This window comes from Protopterus annectens, chromosome 4.part1 (genome assembly GCF_019279795.1).
Source record: "Protopterus annectens isolate FY-2018-M chromosome 4.part1, PAN1.0, whole genome shotgun sequence".
Taxonomy (NCBI): Eukaryota; Metazoa; Chordata; order Ceratodontiformes; family Protopteridae; genus Protopterus; species Protopterus annectens.
In genome coordinates this window covers 247,291,789-247,313,238 of record NC_056734.1, presented here as the reverse complement: position 1 = coordinate 247,313,238, position 21,450 = coordinate 247,291,789, and positions in this window count along the sequence as shown.

Sequence of the window (21,450 nt, the reverse complement as noted above, 5' to 3'; positions counted from 1 at the left end):
AAGTTCGCTAGCCTGCTCTGTGATTAAAGTGAATTTATAGCTGTTTTAAGTGTATTTATTGCTGTTTTCCCACCCCCCCCCAAAATTCTATCTTGTTTGTTTGTTTTCCCACCATTTTTTGTTACTAGAATATTCCAAATTCAGATTCGCTGTATTCAGGACTGTATTGGAGTATCTGAGTTGCCCAGACCTTTCTGTGGTAGAGGGAAGCCTTTCTGCTTATCAGTGGGACTGGTAAGCACTGAGCAGCCTATCTACCACTAGAGGAGTGGTTTCCAGCTCTGAAATTGTACCTTATTGGCCATTTTGAGCTGCATTCTATCCCTTTTAACTTTCTGCCTTAAACACCTGTGTCTGCATGAGTTTTCTCGATGTGCAGCACCAGTAAGCTAGGGTAAACTATTACCGGTGCCAGAAAGTGTACTCTTCAAATTTTCCCTTAGAGCTTGCTAATTCTCTTCTTTTCTGCACTTAAACTAGCTTATTAAGTCAAGCACTTGTTCAGACATCCCATAGCAATTACTGTAGCACACAAACTGCTACCAGCACTAAACTTTCCATAAAAGAAACAGCCTCAGTGCTTAATAAACTACACACCCCTCCAGGCATGTCCAAAGGTGAGTTCCCTGTGATTTTTCCTATTAACCTGGTGAGCATGGGCATCCTGAGGCAATGTAGTAACTGCCTCATGTACACTGACAGCCCTCTCCTCTTACCCCCCAACAGTCAGACCTTTGAGAGATACACCTAAATATCCAGATTGGAAGCCATGCTCTCTCAGCCAAGACTGGAATAGCCAGTCAAGAGGAGAAGGTCAACACTAGCATCACACCACAAGGAACACATAGCTACACACCCCCACAGCTATCACATAATAACACAAAGCATACACCCACCTTCACGGAGGCTCTCAATAAAAATCTACCCAAACAGCAGAGACTTCCGAGGCAGAAACCCATGCAACCACAGCACCACAGCACAAACCTTGAGACACATAGCTCACACAAACAGTGTGCCACACAACCAAAGCCCCTAAGGCAAAATAGCTTACCCAATACATTTGTCATAGGTGACTAAATAGTAAGGCACACTGATGTCCCAATCACTAGTGTGAATAAGGAGAAGGTAGGGGTCAGCTGCCTGTCAGGAGCCAGGATACACCACATAATTCACGCACTCAGATCACTTCACAACAGGTATAGATATGACTCGGTCATTGTCCATGTTGGTGTGAATGATCTGAGATGCACCTCCCTGGATTACATGAAAAGAGACATGGAGAAGCTCTTGGATCATGTAGCCTAGGAGGATATGACCCTACCCCTGAGTAGCATCTTACTGTCACCAAGAATGATATCACAGTACAAACAAAAAATGATTGACTTCAATAATTGGCTAAGTTTCTGGTGTCATTCAAAGGGGATCCCATATCTGTCTGCCTGGGATGACATGATCAACAGACTTCGATGCTTTGCCAGAGGTGGCTTGCATCTGTCACCCCTGGGATTCCGTATACTGGCCAAGACCCTTGCCACCCCTATAGTGTCTTTTTTAAGCAATGTCCAGAAGACCAAAATGCTACCATAACAGCTACAAGCAAATGTAATCTAAGGGTTATGCTACTCAACACTAGAAGTCGAAATCTCAAGATGCATTAATTTGAAGTGCTCTTTAAAATGAAGAAAATTGACATATGTGCAGTAACGGAGATCTGGTTCAAGGCACCTGAAAGCACTCCTGTGCTACCAAGCTATAACTCATAACACACCTTTCAGCCCCAAAATGTGAACTGAAGCCCTAAAGGCGGTGGTGTCTCCATATTTATCAAGGATATGCACACCTCCAAGCTAGTAGCCCAACATAATGCATCAGAGATACTCCAGGTAAAACTAACACTGGGTAAGACTGCAGTCTAGGTTGTTGCCTGCTATAGATCCCTCACCATGCCCCACTTCACATTTCTAAGCACCCTAGAAAATATTAAGGTCCAACCCAACAAACTCATACTGGGTGACTTTAACTACCTCTCCATTAACTGGAAAAACTACTCAAGTGCCAACACACTTGCTCAATGTTTTCTGGAATTCATTAATTCCAGTGCCCTAGACCAGCTCATTCTTACCCCCCACTAGGGACAGCAACATCCTCGATCTGGTTATTACTAATATGGGCAACTATTACTCTACATCAATTGTCAACTCCTCCCTGGTAAGACCTGACCACAAGCTAGTCACCATGGATATCCACATCTCACCCACAACCCCCACAAAGGTAACCACCATGAAAAACTTTTCCAAAGCTAACTTTGGGCTTCTAAAAACTGAGGTGACTAACTTCATGACCCCCATGCAATTGCAGGACTGCTGAATCATACTCCAATGCACTGTACGAACATGTACACAAATGCATGGAACAGGCCATTCCCAATAGAACCAAGATGCTCTCCTCCAAAAGAAAGGAAGCCAATCTGGTGATCCCCTGCCATAAACAAGCTCTACAACAGAAGGAAGAAACTGTTGCAGAGCAAGGCAAAGTCCCAAGACTGGAAAAACTCCCTCGTTAGCCTGAACAAAACGCTAAGATCCCTCATCAAATCATCTGGAGCTAGCTATGAAAACAAAATTGCAGCAGATACTAAAGACAACCACAAAGCCTTCTATAGTTATGTCAGAAATCTACAAGGCAATGCTCAGATCTGCTCTGAGCTACTACCCAATGGTAACTCCTATAATGAGCCGACAGACATTGCCAATATACTGGCTGACAGATTCAGTGCCAACTTTACCCCCTCTCACCCACCAAAGGGCCAATCACAATAGCTGAGGAATGCCTTGTACCCAATATTACAACTGCTTATGTTAAAATTGCACTGTCTAAGACCAAGAATACAGCTTCCATGGGACCTGACAATATCCATGGCTGTGTTCTACATGAATTGCAAAATGAACTGGCACCACACCTGTGTACCCTGCTCAATCACAGCCTCACTTCAGGCTTTGTCCCCACCGAATGGTGCACTGCTACAGTCATCCCACTCCACAAAGGGGGTGCAACTACAGACTCTGGAAAATACCCCTCCACTAGCCTGACAAGTCTGGTATGTAAGGCTATGGAATGCATCATCACGGACCTAATAAATAGGGACATAGGGAATCTCCAGACTCTAAACCCCACACGGTATGGATTTGTGAAGGAAAGATCATGTCTGGTCAACCTGATAGACCATCAGATTTGTCACCAAAGCTGTGAATGAAGGCAAGGTAGTTCACATAGCCTACTTCGATTTGGCCAAGGCCTTTGATACAATTCCTCACTCAGGAATCATAGATAAACTCAATAAACTAGGCATCAACTCCTATGTCACAAGGTGGGTTTCAAACTGGCTTACTGACAGAACCCATGCTGTGAAAGTAGCGGACTCCAAGTCAGATTACCAACCAGTCACGAGTGGAGTCACACTGGGATCAGTCCTGGGTCCTCTTTTCTTTAGCATCTACTTTTCTGAACTCCAGGCCAAAACCAAGGGACTCTGACTGACCAAGTTCGCAGACGATTGCAAGCTGGGAGCCATTATTAGCTCTCCAAATTATGTTGACATTCTACAGAAAGGCCTCACAGAGACCAGTGACTGGTGTCAGAACCATGGCCTTAAGCTCAATGCCAAAAAATGCATCGTCATTTCCTTTGGGAAGAACACGGTACCCAAAAACTACCACATCAATGGTAGTCCACTGAACACCAAAGGTTTTATAAGAGATCTGGGAACACAAGTGGATAGTAACCTCTCCTTTGACAATCACATTGCCACTGTGGTCAGAATATCCTTCTATGTGGCACATCTCATTTCAAAGGGTTTTGCATCCATGAAGAAAGAGGTCATTGTCTCTCTCTACCCTTCCCTCATTAGACCAATTATCAAGTACAATGCCCCTTTTGGCATGTACCTCACTAGACATATGCAACAATGAGAAAGATCACAAAAATATCTCACAAAGAGGATCCTAGGCCTTAAACACCTGCCCTATATGGAAAGACTAAAAAACTCCAGCTTTTCTCAATATCATATCGCCTACTTAGAGGCAATCTCTGCTTGACCTACAAAGCCATGTCATTCCCAGCGCTGTTAGATATGCTACATTTAAAGAAATCCCAATCCCTCCATGCCACATGCTCCAGAGACCTCAACCTCACTACCGTTATCAACAGAACTTGCTGGAGGGACATGTTCCTAACCCAGAGACTGCCCATGCTCTGGAATAGGCTTCCCTTACACATCAAGCAGAGCACCTCACTGGACCTCTTCAAGAGAAATCTTGATGAGTGGATGGAAAATAGAAAATTCACCATAGGGATCATTTCAGTGGTCCTGCCAGACAGAGGCACTGGGAAATAACTTTGGGTGGCATGTTGCCAGGGAATCCTTTGGGCTAGGCTTGTAAAGGCTCCAGGGCCATTAGCCTAGTACACTCCTATGAACCTATGAGAAAACAGCCAGGGTGTTAACATGTATGAGTGCAGTAGTAAGTCTGTTTATAAGTTATTTAAGTTTAAGTTACAAATACTCATTTCTGATGTGTTTGTGTGTAATAAAGCTGCTTGAACAGAACCCACAAATGTTCGTCTGTTTTATCCTGACCAGAAGAGTGACAGACCCTGAGTATTATACTAACTGGTTGAGATGTATTTTTCATTACATTAAAAAGAGGTGAACACAACAAAGTGGGTATAATTACTGGGTAGGGCAGGGGATTGTTTTGGATGAAAGTAACATACCCTCTGGTCAATTGTTCAGTTAATCATATGGCTTTCAAGGACCGATGTGCATTTGTGTGAATTAAGTCAGAATACTTGTGGCTTTTGTTTATGTGAAAGAAAGTTGAAATTACACAACTTTCAAGTGTTGCTGATTTTACAGAATGCCCCTGATTTTGCTTTATATTTTTCTCTCTTCCTTCTAAATTCTGTTGTTTCTGGCAAATCATTGAGGATTATGTCAGTAAATAATGAGAAATATTTGAGTTTCAGACTTTGCATCCTTCAAAATAAAGGCTAGCACAAAGCCTGTTTTCTAGCAGCTTTCTAAGTATAATAAGAGAATCTGAATAAGAGTATCTAATTCTGGACCTTTGCCCTTCATTATTTTTTGGCTTTGCTCTGGATTCTTTCATTAAGAAGTTAAGGCATTTTACTTTTTATCACAATCAGAAAAGGTGTACACAGCAAAGTGGTCATAACTGCGGAATGTGGGAGGTGGTTTGCCTGTGGATAAAAGTAACTTAACCTATTGCCTGTTCAGTTTAAAATGTCTGGATTTGGAGTACTACTGTGGATTTGTGTGAACTATGATGCAGTACTTAGGTACTGTGTGCTTGCCTAACACAAACTCAGAAAGTCTTTGCTTGTGGGAGTGCACCCGAGTTGATTATTATATCTATTCCTGCTAGCACCACAGGTGATAGTGTGATTACTGATATTTGTAGTGCCAAGTTCTTTTTTTCATTCTGCTATATACTAAAATTCAAAATGCAACTGTCTCTTACTCAATAAAAGTAAGTGTACTCATTTGTGAACAGTGCAATAGTATTCTACGCTCATTGTGTTCCCTTGAAGTGATTGCCCCTTAATCAATTACTCCAATACTTCACTGTTACTCTGATAACAATCTGAATATCTTCCACAGTATATTTCCACTTTAGAAGTACAATTTAAGATCAGAATCATAGCTAAGTTATTTGGCATCCTGGGCATTTCTTACACTGGTGCCTCCCTCAAACCAAAGTTGAGGACCAAAAAAAACTCTTCCAAAGCTGAGAAAAAGGTCTTCTTACTTTATTGATAGCACTATTTATAATGCTTGATGTATATATGTAAAATGAAACAACTCTGAGATTACAAATAATGGTGAAATGAGATATCCCATAATACTCATGGCACACCTTTATACTCAGTCATCTCTGCTTTTACCGAACCAGACAGTTCACACTAACTGAAAAAGTTAGTAGTGCCCAAAACCTTATATTCAAAACTGTAAATACTCCCTATGTACATTCTGTAAATTATTTTATTACTCATCTTCTAAATATTATATATTTTGAAATCCTTTCCTAACTAATTCTTAGTAATCTCAAGTTAACACATCTAAATCCTTCACCAGATGCTCCTATTTACCTCCTATATATATATTTTTTTTACATTTGTTCACTGGGATAGTCCAACTCGGCCAGTGGCCCATTTTCATTGGAGGGCCAGGGGAAATGCCCCAAAAATTCAACAAAAAATTAGTAACGGATTAAAAGACTGAAATAGTAATTACAGTCAACAGATATTTCAATATACAGATTAAACAGTCTTTCCAAAAAAGTTAGACATTAAATATTATTAATAGGATGTATGCCCTCTTACAACATAACTATAACAATATGTGATTTTTTTATGTTACAATCTCAATTTGTCAGCTATTAATATCTGAAAACATAACCTTTATTTTCACATTATTCCACAAGTATCCTTCTTACTGTCCCCCACATGAATTATAGTCACTGCTATTTTCATTATTATTTTATCTGAACTTGTACTTATGCTCAGAGCTAGTTCATTTACTGTGTATACCTGACTTTGAACTTTCATTTGTACTAGTGTATTATGCATACTGCTGTAATTGTTGTACTACTGAAGTATATGTGTTTGTGCTTTTCTGCCTGGGCCCCTGCTGAAAAGGAGGGTGTTTTGTGTCCCATTTGAATTTTCACAGTAAACAAATGCAAATAAATAAATACTCACTAATGTACAATCACATTTCATAGTCCTTCTACCATCTGAATAGCCTGCCTTTTGACTAAAATTTAGTACCTGTATCTTAGTAAAATAAAAGTATATTTTATTAAGTGTGTAGTTTCTTCTGAACTATATCATAATTCTAGTAAAAATCCAGTCATGCACAAGGATACCAGAAATACAAGTGTTGATCCTCCTATCACCAAAACATTAAACACATCTTCATATTTTTTGATTATTCCATGACTGAATCAGTTAGCCCAACCAAGCTAATTGAACTGATCATTAATATTCATTTCATCTGTTAAGCATAAGTAGCTTGGATAAATCAGAAAATTAGATGCCATTATATGACTATGGTTGTTTTTAGTGTAATTTTTAGTTTTCTACTGCCTTAGTGTATTTTCTTTCTTTCCATATCTGTTATCTTTTTTCTGTGCATATATTCATTAAACTACAACCTTCTTTCTTCACAAAGCAGAGAGAAAGCTGATAACAGGCAGCTTAACGTATATCTAGTCGCAATGCTGGAATACCCCACTGTTCCTTGCTTTACAGTTCACAACGGTGTGAATTCAAACAACATCTATGCCTAATTCAAGCAGAATTTATCCATATATTTCAAAATTGTGTAAACAACATTTACTTGCTCATATCCTGGAATGACACAAACCATGCTGTGACCCTAGGTCAGCTGATAGGTTTCTGAAATCCATACCAAAAATCCAATAACAGATTTGTTAAATCATGATTTTGGTGTATGTTTGTAAGCTCTGTTACAGGCTTCCATCTGTGCTGCGGCAAAGTTCTTGTTAAGTACACATTCACAAACCAGCTGAAGGACTACATGTCACTGTGGAATTACGTGAACATTTTCTGTTAGTGGGCCCTACTACATGGTGTAACAAGATAAAGCCCTGAGCATGGCCCAGAAGACCTATATTCATTTAGCAACATAGGTGATGTCGGGATTGAATTGGGACAGTGGTAATGACTGGCCAATGATGTGTCAGCCATTCAATGAGGAAGCTCAGATGACTGTAATAGTGATACAGCAATGGAGGCTGTGAGCTCACGCGGCACTGGTGCACCACTATGTGTCCCCTCTGAAGAGTAGTCGTGGAGCCACTGTAGTGTGGTGTGAGGTGGGGAAGAACCCAATTGCCAGAGTAGATGATGGCTCCTGGTTTGCTTAACTATTGCTTGGGTGAATGATTTAGCCATAGGGCTGTCTTGACTGGGAATGGTTTGATCCACTGATTGGCTGGGAATTTAGGACTAGCTAGTGGAGCATCACACAAAAAATGGATAATTTTCTGTTAGCAGATGATATTTAATTGAACTTTTAAACTTCCTCCTGTCATAATGTCTATACCTTATTTAACACTGATGCAGAAAGCATTTATTTGTGTTATAGCTTATTAAATGCTTTTGTCCATGCCTTTTATTTATGTTTTTGTATGGTTTACCTGTTATTCTTGCAATTCTGTAGTTACCACATCATTACTTGCATTTAATGTCAAAAATAATTACCATGATTCATGGCTTCTTTGATTAAACTTTCATTAATCTATCCATACTTATACTTCATTTAATGATTTTATTTTTCATTGCACACTAAATTACACACACACACACACACACACATATATATATATATATTTATATATATATATCTATATATATATATATATATATGTATAAGTATATATATATATATATATATATATATATATATATATATATATGGGTCCACTATGTAATTTTGAAATACTGAAATCCCGAAATTCAGTATTTCAAAATTACATAGCTGAAAACTGAAAGTTCTGAAACTGGCAGAAGCACAAAATTCAAAATCCTGAACCACAGAGAAGTTGAATTTCCGCTTCCGCTGGTGCAGTGTGTGGATGTATCGCTTGAATTTAGATAAGTTTATGTGTGTAAATGTGTTGGTTAGGGGCTTTAGTGTGCGAATGTGTGTGTTGTGACTGTGATGCGTGTGTGTGAACAAATACATGACCCAGTTTGAATGAATATTATTTCCTCACTAAGAAAAATACATGGGTTGAGTTGTACATTCTATGTAGAGCACCTTATAAGTTCATAGGTAAGTACTAGGCAATCAGTCTACAGACCATTTCAAGCCTAGCCAAAAGACTCTATTCAGAATTTTCCTCTAGCTTCAAGGAAGGAAAGAAAATATAGGGTGCCCATCAAATTATCCAGGTTTACACTGAAGGTGGCAAGGGTGCTATTCTGCTTGCCGTGTAGTGGAATTTTGTTCCAGAGTTGAGGGATATATTTAGATATGAATCTATCACTCCAACATGTCTTGCTTATATGCTGATGTAGATTTACTTCCTTTAACTATTTCATGTACCATTAGTAGGCAAAGGAATAGGAGATCAAATATAGTTGGATCTTTCATGACATAAAAGACTAGGCATAGATCTCCACTGAGGAATCTGTAAGGGCCTGAGTACAGACTGTCAGTCCCTCCAGATAATTATGATTTTTGAGGCCACTGATCTTTCTAGTTATGAATCTGAGATCTGTCAAGTTGTGTGATATGTTTATTTAGATAAATACATGCTAAAAGATGCATTATATTCAATAATGAATATGATTACCTATGAGAAAAGAAAGACTTCTTTGGATCTAGTGGAGATGCTTTTGAAAATTAGATGAGCTTGATGAAAGGCTTTACAAACTACTGTGGAGACATAATGGTCAAATGACAAGGAATTATCAACAAGAGCTAAAGCTCTGTTCTTGTTCCCAGCCACATACAGACTCCTGCTCGGAGATATCTGCTTAGCTTACATAACCTCTCAGTAACTCAGTAGGCAAAATATGGAATAACCTCCCCTCACACATTACCTCTCTTGGCTCCTTACATCTTTTTAAAAAGCAACTTCTTTTACATCTGAACAACTTCTGGCTTTGCTCTTGTACCAATCCAGACTAATCTACTTTATTCATTTTACTATCATAATTCCTTATTTCAAAACAATCTTTCTTTGTGATCACAAATGACATAATGACTATACAACTGTACTGTTACTACTGTTCTCAAAAAAAAAAAAAAAAAAAAATGTAGATGCCTTTTATAAGTATGTATATACATTTTAAAATATGTAATTACCCTATTCTCACATAATTGTACTGTAAACAATTAATGCCTTTCTCAATACGTAGATAGTACTATGTGTTTTTTATTACTTTATCTAAACTAATATGTATGCATTGTTGCTCACTGTCTGAGTCTCAGACATTTATTGTAATTGTTTAATCTCTATAACCTTGTTTTAATCTATGGAGCTTTTCTCCCCGGGCCTCCACTGAAAATGGAAATTATCCAGCTGGACTAGCCCGGTCAACAAATGTAAAATAAAAATAAAATAAATAAAATAAACCTCAAATGACCCTGCCCTGTATCACCTTCACCACACCCATAAAATGCACAACACAACAAATACCTATACAAGATCCTAAAATAAGCAGTACTGACACAGAAAAAGTCTTAAGCCACTTTGCAGAAGTCTTGAAGAATGAGAACAGGGCTCTATCCAGCAAAGCATGTCAGCCTATGAATCATTGTTTCCCATGCTGGCTTATATTGACTCCCCATGGAATGACTCCAGTTAAAAATCCACTTGTTAAAAGCAATTATTGTGGTCTGAAATTCATTGTTAGAGAATACAATATACTGCTGAAGGCATGTGTCTTTCCCACCATAGTCAAATGCACAGTGAGCTCAACAACAGCTGTCTGCATTTCCCTCAGTATACAGCATGTAAGATCAATCATCTTGATTGGGGCAGCAATGACAACATATTCATGCTCTAGATGAAGGGACCTAGGGTCTTTGGTCTCATCACAAATCCTTACACCAGATAGACAGCTGACCATGCCCCTTGCCTTGTAAAGTTTGGTTAGTGGAGTATCTGCGTACCTGACAAGAGAGGCACCAATTACTAATACATTACCATTCTGTGCTCTAGCCTCACTAGTCCTTACAGGTGTAGGCATGTAGCCATTATGACTTAATTTAGGCTTGTGACATATGAATGTGGATGAATTAAAGTGATCAGCATTATGTGGATGAGGTAAATCTAAATGGGCTCTATGACACTTAGGTAATGATCTAATAAACCTGGCATAAGTTGATATATTGTTCACTGTTTGTGACGTAACAGTAAACTGCTTACTGGGGTGTATAGTACATCAGCAGCTGGCCTCCAAGCTGAGCAATTAAGTGTACCTCTCCCAAAATGTATATGTGAATGGCAATAGTACCTGGTTGGCAGTAAGCATGAGGCAGTTGGCTTCTAAAGTAAGCAGACTGACAACAAAATGTGACATGGCAAACTGTGAGCCCATACTTGAAGAGACAAGTAAGTGGACAGACATTTAGCAACTGCTGAAATGAATCACCACAAGGATTGAGTAAAAAGCCCACAGGCGTCACCTACAATTACAGTGACTGGATTGATGCTGGGGCTCAGTTACTGGTTCAGGGACCACTGAGGGATAATGAGAATCATGAACACTTGCTGCAAAAACTGGAACTGACAGTACAATTCCCAGCCAAGAGCAAAATATTAACTATCACAGCAGAGTAACAACACAACTCACTGTGTACCATTTTGTTTAATGCAGATGCTCCAAAGCCAGCTGAAACAAGGGCAAGATATAAAAACACCCTATTTATAAGGCTGAATGTTAACAAACTCAGCAACACACACATACATACATACACTTGAGCATGCCCACACATGTGCACGCACGCACACACACACACACACACACACACACACACACACACACACACACACACACACACACACACTACATATATGTCACAAAAACATTATTAGTCTGCATCTTATGGATAGTAAACTAAAGATAAAGTTAATTATATTAAAAGTTATTAAAGCTTTAAAATCTGAAATGCTGTTGCTGATTTGAAACATGCAGATGATGACACTGACCCCATTGTACAAAATGATGGAGTACTCAGTATAACCAGATGGCCTGGTTGATAAGCAGCCTGTCCCTGGAGTATCACAGGCCTGGGAAAGTTGAGAGGAAATGACTGATGCTGCATCACTAATCAGAAGAGGCCATGATGGCAGTGTCCCTCTGTAAGAGCTGCACATTGGCAGGTGAGGTTGCATAGTTCCTGTACCATGGGACTTGGGAAGCCCAAACCTGCCAGATGGTGTGCATGTTCTCTAGCCACACCTTTCAGGTGTAAGTGAGTACTCATACAGGATCCAGCATAGCAGGAACTGCTCAGTGTTTGCAGTGAGCAGAGCGAATTGTTCGAAGCATAAGAAAAATCTCCTAGCCTTGCGGGATAGCAACCATCACACTTCATTCTGACCTTGTTTTTCCAATATTCTATGACACCAGGATTCAGGAGGAGTGAATGAGACAATAGGAGATAGAATCCTCGTGGTCACTGGTGGGTGGGAACAGGTGCCAACAATAATTAAAATCAGAAAAACACTTTGGAAACAGTTTGGGATTATGCATTCAGCATTGTAATCGTCTGACATTGAATGACTCAACACTTATAACTAGATTTTGGATGTTTTCAGTTCATCTTTGTATTTAAACAAATCAATGTTGATATCATTACTGAACTCTATATAAACTTCATAAGATATTTTCCTGGATATATGACTACAGTTCAGCTGTTATAGTTCAACAGTCAAAATTTAAATCCATTATTTTGAATAACATTATCCCTGATATGCCAGATGTGAAAAAAAAAACATGTAGATATAACTTAAGACCTTTTGTAAAGTTTAAAACTCAGACATCTTAAAACTTTGCAGCTTGGTTTGCACTTATAGTTCTGCTTCAGTTCTATTAGGGGCTGGGGGTTGATATAATGGTTGAAGTGTTTACCTTACAATTTCAGAGTACGGGGTTTGATTCTAATCTTTGAAAGGGAATTTGGTTAGGTTTAAAATGGCTTAAAAGAGAAGGTAGCCTAGCACTGACTTATACAATGCATATATATTTTTTGTTATTTAGTGAAGTCACAGAATGAAGATCAAAACATATAAAAAAAGTTTCCAAGCTAAAGTCATAATTTACAAGTTGTTGAAATTATTACATAAAATGAGCTGCAGGTTTTATATCATTGTACGCAAAATAAATAAAATAAATTGAAATGTGCTTTTATTTGATTGCAAAGCTAGCAATAGTATGCTACCTTTCCTTAAGGTTGTAAAACATCAGGTGCAGATAATTGGCATTGCTTGCATGCTATTTATAGAGTAGAAAATAGCAGCACACCACATCCAAATTAAAAGAGAAAATAGAAACATTTCTGAGGAGTGGGCTGTACTCCCACCCTCCACCAAAGTCTATAGATGCAAAGTAACATACCACATCCAAATTAAAAGAGAAAATAGAAACATTTTCTGAGGGAGTTGGACTGTACTCCCACCCTCCACCAATGTCTACAGATGCTAACTAGCACACCAGATCCAAATTCAAATGCAAAACAGAAATATTTCTGGGGGGGTGGGCTGTACTCCCACTCTCCACCAAAGTCTATAGATGCAAAGTAACATACCACATCCAAATTAAAAGAGAAAATAGAAATATTTCTGAGGAGTGGGCTGTACTCCCACCCTCCACCAATGTTTACAGATGCTAACAAGCGCATTAGATCCAAATTCAAATGCAAAACAGAAATATTTCTGGGGGGTGGGCTGTACTCCCACTCTCCACCAAAGTCTATAGATGCAAAGTAACATACCACATCCAAATTAAAAGAGAAAATAGAAATATTTCTGAGGAGTGGGCTGTACTCCCACCCTCCACCAATGTTTACAGATGCTAACAAGCGCATTAGATCCAAATTCAAATGCAAAACAGAAATATTTCTGGGGGCTGGGCTGTACTCCCACTCTCCACCAAAGTCTATAGATGCAAAGTAACATATCACATACAAATTCAAATGGAAAATAGAAACATTTTTGGGGGGGCTGTACTTCCATTCTCCACTAAAGTCTATAGATGCTAACTAGCACACAGAATCAAAATTCAAATAGAAAATAGACACTTGGGAGGATAAACCTCTACTCTCCCCCAAAGTTTATATATATGCTATCTTGAAAGGTGTTCTACCTCAGAGATCGAGGTTTTATCTCTCACTATTTCTTGATCTATATATATATATATATATATATATCACCCTACAGAAATATCAGATATATTTTTAAACATTGTTCCAATCCAACACAGTTTTAGTTCTGTTTTTACATTTTAGTGCTCAGCTATATATATTCACTCTTATGCTTGGTTGTATAATTGCTGATCATCATTCAGGTACCCTTTTTCTTAATTTAATGAGATGATAATTTGGATATGCATTTACATTTCCTTTTAATGTAGAATATTCAATACTCTAAGACAAAACTTTAACTACATAGCCGTAGAAGTGAATATGCAAGTATCAGGGCAGATTAGATCATGGTTTTGCATAAGCTGTTCATTTTTCACAAAGCAGAGTGTTTATTTGTTTATTCATTCATTTATTTATACTTTGATTATCTGGTGGATTGACTGTGCAGTGACCCTTTTCAGCTGCATCTGAGCCAATAAAAACATACAGATCATATTCATATATATTTGTAATGCAATGTAAGCATAAACATGTGAGATAAAAAAATAGTGTTCAAATTATATATATTCATATATAGTATATATATATATATATATATATATATATATATATATATATATATATATATATATATATAGTGATTTTAGTTATGTTTCTAATAACAGAGCATCTATTAGACATGTTTAAGTTTTCTATTTACAAATTCGATACAAGATCTATTCCATAAAGGTATAATAGAAGAGTAAGTAATAAAATTTGGAAAATAATTGTGCAACAGGGAGTCTAAATGATAGATTATGAGTTACTATTAGCAAGGGATGGAAGGTAGGTGTCATAGAGGCAAGAACTGAGCAAATATGAGGGAGAGGTAAAACCCCTGAAGAGACTGCTGAATAGTACATATAGTTGATGTAAGTATGGGATGACAGTGTGCAGAAGAGAGCTCCATTTGTACTGACTAATGTGTGTCCCAGATTAGTCTGTGGTGGGAAGTGTATAGCTCCTTAACATGTCTTAATAAGCTGCATCAGAAGATATTGCATATGCAATGGTATTGTACTGCTATTTAGGAGTAGGTAGGCTTCATTAAGAAATATTATGTACCCAGAATCAGTAGAAGTCCCTTATGCCACTACAATGTATGATAGTAGTACTAGTTCAACTGTGTGGTTCATCGATATCTGATATGTGACAATGGGAGTTCACACTAATCATGCATTGGTATTTACTCTCCCCTCTGTGCACATGTGCACCTGAGAGACATTGATACTGCTCACCTGCCTCAACTAGAAAGCAACATTGTGTCACAAAACTCTTTAACATTAAAATTTCATTGCTCAGATCTGCATGAGGGAATTACTCTGATTTGCACTATGAAATAATGAATATCAGGACAGAAGCAAATTAACATTTGACCATATTATGACAAATATTGGAAAGAGCGAACATGCAGACCTGTGTTGGCTGCAGAATATAACCTAAGGATACACATCCAAGCCATGCAACACCACTTGCTGAGATGTCCCTTACTCATTTGGTATGTGTGGAACTCTTTGTTGCTGTATAGTTTTGCAGGAATGAGGTTAGACATGCTTCTGGGTGCTCACCCAGCACATATATGCCCCTTCCCTGTAGCAGCTCTAAGCAGTTTGATTTTGCATATAGCAAGCTTGTTTTGGTTTACTCAAGCAACAGGGTGGAACTCAGATGTATGCATAAAATATTTAGGAATCACTCTGGTGAAAATGTGGGTTACAAAATCTATTAACTGAAGCAGCAGTGGCATCACTTTAAGGGGTTGGAAGGTTTCACCTGGGAAACTGTATGTTCAGGATATGGGAAATGTTTCTTCTGGTCACTCAGCCAAGTGCATTATGTGTATGAACATGGGTCTACTGAGGAGCACACTGTGCAAGCCACAGTGTACAAACTAATTTTAAGGAAACACCATTTTGCTAAAGGCAATTTACTAAATGCTCCAGCTATATGAAATGAAAAAAACAAAAGTGAGGCATTTACTGTACCCCGAGTAAAATGTATATTACTAGCTTTCTAACTGAAATCTTACAATGCTGTTACTTCTGGGGCATGTTGTACAACTTTAATTGCACATTTGGGATGCATACCACAGAAATAGGGGCAGTTGTATTGATGAATTTAGCAACATGGCATTTTAATGTTCAAATCAGTATTTTTTGTTATTTATAGTGTATTCATTATTGGGTTTGGTTTGTACATGAAGAAAGATAGAACCTTTTCTTCCCCAATGAAACCTAAAGTGAATTACTGGATCCTTTTGAAGTGCACATAAGAAGGTGGGTCCAGTTTTCAGATTTCGGTACTCATCTTTTGTCTTCTTATTTACCATATCAGGTCAGTACACTCATTCCGGTTTTGAGGCACCTTGTAAGTTTTATGGAAGGTCTTTGCTGGATTCTGGATTGTGTACTAATGAGTGTTTTCTGGTTTGCGACATTCATAGGCCTTTTATCTAACTTAATATCACAGGGACAAAGTGTTCTCCTGTGATACTGGTGACATGTTGACCTGAGGTTGAGTGGTAGTCTGAGAAGCTGGAGGTTGAGTGGTAGTCTCGGAAGCTGGATGACTGGCTGGCTGGCTGGGGTCAGGCTTGAGTAGCCAATGGCAATTTCTTCTATTTTAGTGGGTGGCCTGCATTTTTGTGACACAATGTTGGTTTCTAGTTGAGGCAGGTGAGCAGCGTCAATGTTTCTCAAGTGCATATGTGCACAGAGTGGAGGGTAAATATTAATGCACAATCGGTGTGAGTTCCCATAGTCACTTATTAAATATCCTAGACATCCCATTTACATATTACTGAATCTTATCTTCTTACATATCTATACATAAAGCTGCAGGATTTATCTCTCACTACAAACTTCAGTGCTGAAAAGCTTGTCTAAATCAAACTAAAGTGATTATGAGCCCTATTATATTTTTGCTCATTAAATGATTGCATACTTCTCAATATCTGTGTTATCTACTATATTTCCGTTTAATTTTGTATTGAAATATTTTATATATATATATATATATATATATATATATATATATATATATATTATTATTTATTTATGTATATATATATATATATATATATATATATATATATGTGTGTGTGTGTGTGTGTGTGTGTCTGTGTGTGCATGTATGCAGTTTTACAGTGGAAATGCTTGTCAATAATCTGTACTTGCACTTTGCTTCATCTCCGTAATTACTGTCTGAACAACATATGTCAATTGTTTGTTATGAAGCTTTTCTCCCTGGGTCTCCACTGAATAGGGGGTCACATACAGATCATATTCATATATATTTGTAATGCAATGTAAGCATAAACATGTGAGATAAAAAAATAGTGTTCAAATTATATATATTCATATATAGTATATATATATATATATATATATATATATATATATATATATATATATATATATATATAGTGATTTTAGTTATGTTTCTAATAACAGAGCATCTATTAGACATGTTTAAGTTTTCTATTTACAAATTCGATACAAGATCTATTCCATAAAGGTATAATAGAAGAGTAAGTAATAAAATTTGGAAAATAATTGTGCAACAGGAGTCTAAATGATAGATTATGAGTTACTATTAGCAAGGGATGGAAGGTAGGTGTCATAGAGGCAAGAACTGAGCAAATATGAGGGAGAGGTAAAACCCCTGAAGAGACTGCTGAATAGTACATATAGTTGATGTAAGTATGGGATGACAGTGTGCAGAAGAGAGCTCCATTTGTACTGACTAATGTGTGTCCCAGATTAGTCTGTGGTGGGAAGTGTATAGCTCCTTAACATGTCTTAATAAGCTGCATCAGAAGATATTGCATATGCAATGGTATTGTACTGCTATTTAGGAGTAGGTAGGCTTCATTAAGAAATATTATGTACCCAGAATCAGTAGAAGTCCCTTATGCCACTACAATGTATGATAGTAGTACTAGTTCAACTGTGTGGTTCATCGATATCTGATATGTGACAATGGGAGTTCACACTAATCATGCATTGGTATTTACTCTCCCTCTGTGCACATGTGCACCTGAGAGACATTGATACTGCTCACCTGCCTCAACTAGAAAGCAACATTGTGTCACAAAACTCTTTAACATTAAAATTTCATTGCTCAGATCTGCATGAGGGAATTACTCTGATTTGCACTATGAAATAATGAATATCAGGACAGAAGCAAATTAACATTTGACCATATTATGACAAATATTGGAAAGAGCGAACATGCAGACCTGTGTTGGCTGCAGAATATAACCTAAGGATACACATCCAAGCCATGCAACACCACTTGCTGAGATGTCCCTTACTCATTTGGTATGTGTGGAACTCTTTGTTGCTGTATAGTTTTGCAGGGAATGAGGTTAGACATGCTTCTGGGTGCTCACCCAGCACATATATGCCCCTTCCCCTGTAGCAGCTCTAAGCAGTTTGATTTTGCATATAGCAAGCTTGTTTTGGTTTACTCAAGCAACAGGGTGGAACTCAGATGTATGCATAAAATATTTAGGAATCACTCTGGTGAAAATGTGGGTTACAAAATCTATTAACTGAAGCAGCAGTGGCATCACTTTAAGGGGTTGGAAGGTTTCACCTGGGAAACTGTATGTTCAGGATATGGGAAATGTTTCTTCTGGTCACTCAGCCAAGTGCATTATGTGTATGAACATGGGTCTACTGAGGAGCACACTGTGCAAGCCACAGTGTACAAACTAATTTTAAGGAAACACCATTTTGCTAAAGGCAATTTACTAAATGCTCCAGCTATATGAAATGAAAAAAACAAAAGTGAGGCATTTACTGTACCCCGAGTAAAATGTATATTACTAGCTTTCTAACTGAAATCTTACAATGCTGTTACTTCTGGGGCATGTTGTACAACTTTAATTGCACATTTGGGATGCATACCACAGAAATAGGGGCAGTTGTATTGATGAATTTAGCAACATGGCATTTTAATGTTCAAATCAGTATTTTTTGTTATTTATAGTGTATTCATTATTGGGTTTGGTTTGTACATGAAGAAAGATAGAACCTTTTCTTCCCCAATGAAACCTAAAGTGAATTACTGGATCCTTTGAAGTGCACATAAGAAGGTGGGTCCAGTTTTCAGATTTCGGTACTCATCTTTTGTCTTCTTATTTACCATATCAGGTCAGTACACTCATTCCGGTTTTGAGGCACCTTGTAAGTTTTATGGAAGGTCTTTGCTGGATTCTGGATTGTGTACTAATGAGTGTTTTCTGGTTTGCGACATTCATAGGCCTTTTATCTAACTTAATATCACAGGGACAAAGTGTTCTCCTGTGATACTGGTGACATGTTGACCTGAGGTTGAGTGGTAGTCTGAGAAGCTGGAGGTTGAGTGGTAGTCTCGGAAGCTGGATGACTGGCTGGCTGGCTGGGGTCAGGCTTGAGTAGCCAATGGCAATTTCTTCTATTTTAGTGGGTGGCCTGCATTTTTGTGACACAATGTTGGTTTCTAGTTGAGGCAGGTGAGCAGCGTCAATGTTTCTCAAGTGCATATGTGCACAGAGTGGAGGGTAAATATTAATGCACAATCGGTGTGAGTTCCCATAGTCACTTATTAAATATCCTAGACATCCCATTTACATATTACTGAATCTTATCTTCTTACATATCTATACATAAAGCTGCAGGATTTATCTCTCACTACAAACTTCAGTGCTGAAAAGCTTGTCTAAATCAAACTAAAGTGATTATGAGCCCTATTATATTTTTGCTCATTAAATGATTGCATACTTCTCAATATCTGTGTTATCTACTATATTTCCGTTTAATTTTGTATTGAAATATTTTATATATATATATATATATATATATATATATATATATATATATTTATTTATGTATATATATATATATATATATATATATATATGTGTGTGTGTGTGTGTGTGTGTCTGTGTGTGCATGTATGCAGTTTTACAGTGGAAATGCTTGTCAATAATCTGTACTTGCACTTTGCTTCATCTCCGTAATTACTGTCTGAACAACATATGTCAATTGTTTGTTATGAAGCTTTTCTCCCTGGGTCTCCACTGAATAGGGGGTCACAGTTTGTGTCCATTTGGAGTATCCCATTAAATAAATGCTAATAAATCTGTCAATAAATAAATAACTAAATGTTTATTTCAGTGCACACACATCTCTTCAAGAAGTTTAAAGCATCCAAAAGTAAAGAAAAAATCCAATCAGTCAGAAGCAGATTAATGACAGCTTGATGTCCTCCCCTCTAGCAAAGATAGTGTGATGTTCCAGGAGCCATACATCCATGTTGGCAGGCCTAGTCTAGGGGGCTGCAAGTTAGTCAGTCAGTCAGAGTGGAATGGGGGTATAAAAGTCAGTGAGCTCTTGTATGTAATCATCCTGGCTAAAAGTGCCCTCTCTCAAAAAAAAAAGAAAGAAATTAACGTACCTTAATGTAGGTGAAGATCTTTTTAAGTAAGAATTTGCAAAGCTTTCATTTAGCATATTGAATTCTAAAATACACTCCTGAGGCAAAAATCTTATTTGATAAGACATTGTATTGTTGCTCATCTTGCCCTTTCTTATTTTCTGCAGTTTAATTGAAATAAAAGAGACAATACTGGTTTCTAATAGGCTTGATAACTGGGATATAAAGGAACTATATTGAGAGATTTATCTGGTGGAAGAGAAAACAATTCTGTGCTTCCCTGAAGCTAATTCTTTAACTGGCTGATTGCTGAGGTACAGTTGAGCTATCCCGATTTAAATAGCATGAAATAAAGCAAAGAGCTCTAGTTCTGCAAGAAACTATCTAACAGTGTTTATCACTAAGTTTGCAGATAATTGCAAGCTAGGAGTTATCATCAACTCCCCAACAGACACTAGCATTCTTCAAGAAGGTTTATTGATTTATCTCTGACTAACAAATGGTGCCAAAGCCATGGTCTTAAACTCAAAGCTAAGAAATTCATAATTGTACCCTATGGGAAATCAACCATCCTGGCTTATTACCATGCTGGTAATACATGCCTAAGAGTCAAGGGATCTAGGTACACACGTAGACAGTAGATTTACCTTCAATCACCACATGGCTACAGTGGTGAGGAAGTCCTTTTATGTTGTGCAACTTATAAGTAAGGACATGGCATCTAGGTCCAAAAAGGTCATTATCACACTGTACTCCACCTTTATCAGACCAGTCATAAAGTACAATGTTCAATTTGGTATGTACCTGACCAGGAATATGCAGCAACTAGAGTAAGGTCAAAAGTGCCTTACAAAAAGAATACAAGGCATAACAAACCTGCCTTATGAAGAGGGCCTTAAACCCTTTCCCCCTACTCAGTATCCTATAGAATGCCAGGCCTTCAATGTCCTGTTTGAATGCAGGACATCATTATTCTTTTGGGAAAACCTGCCTAGGCTTAGAAAGGCCTCTCTGGCCATTAACCTAGTAACAGTCTATGAACCATAATCTATGAAATAGAAAGG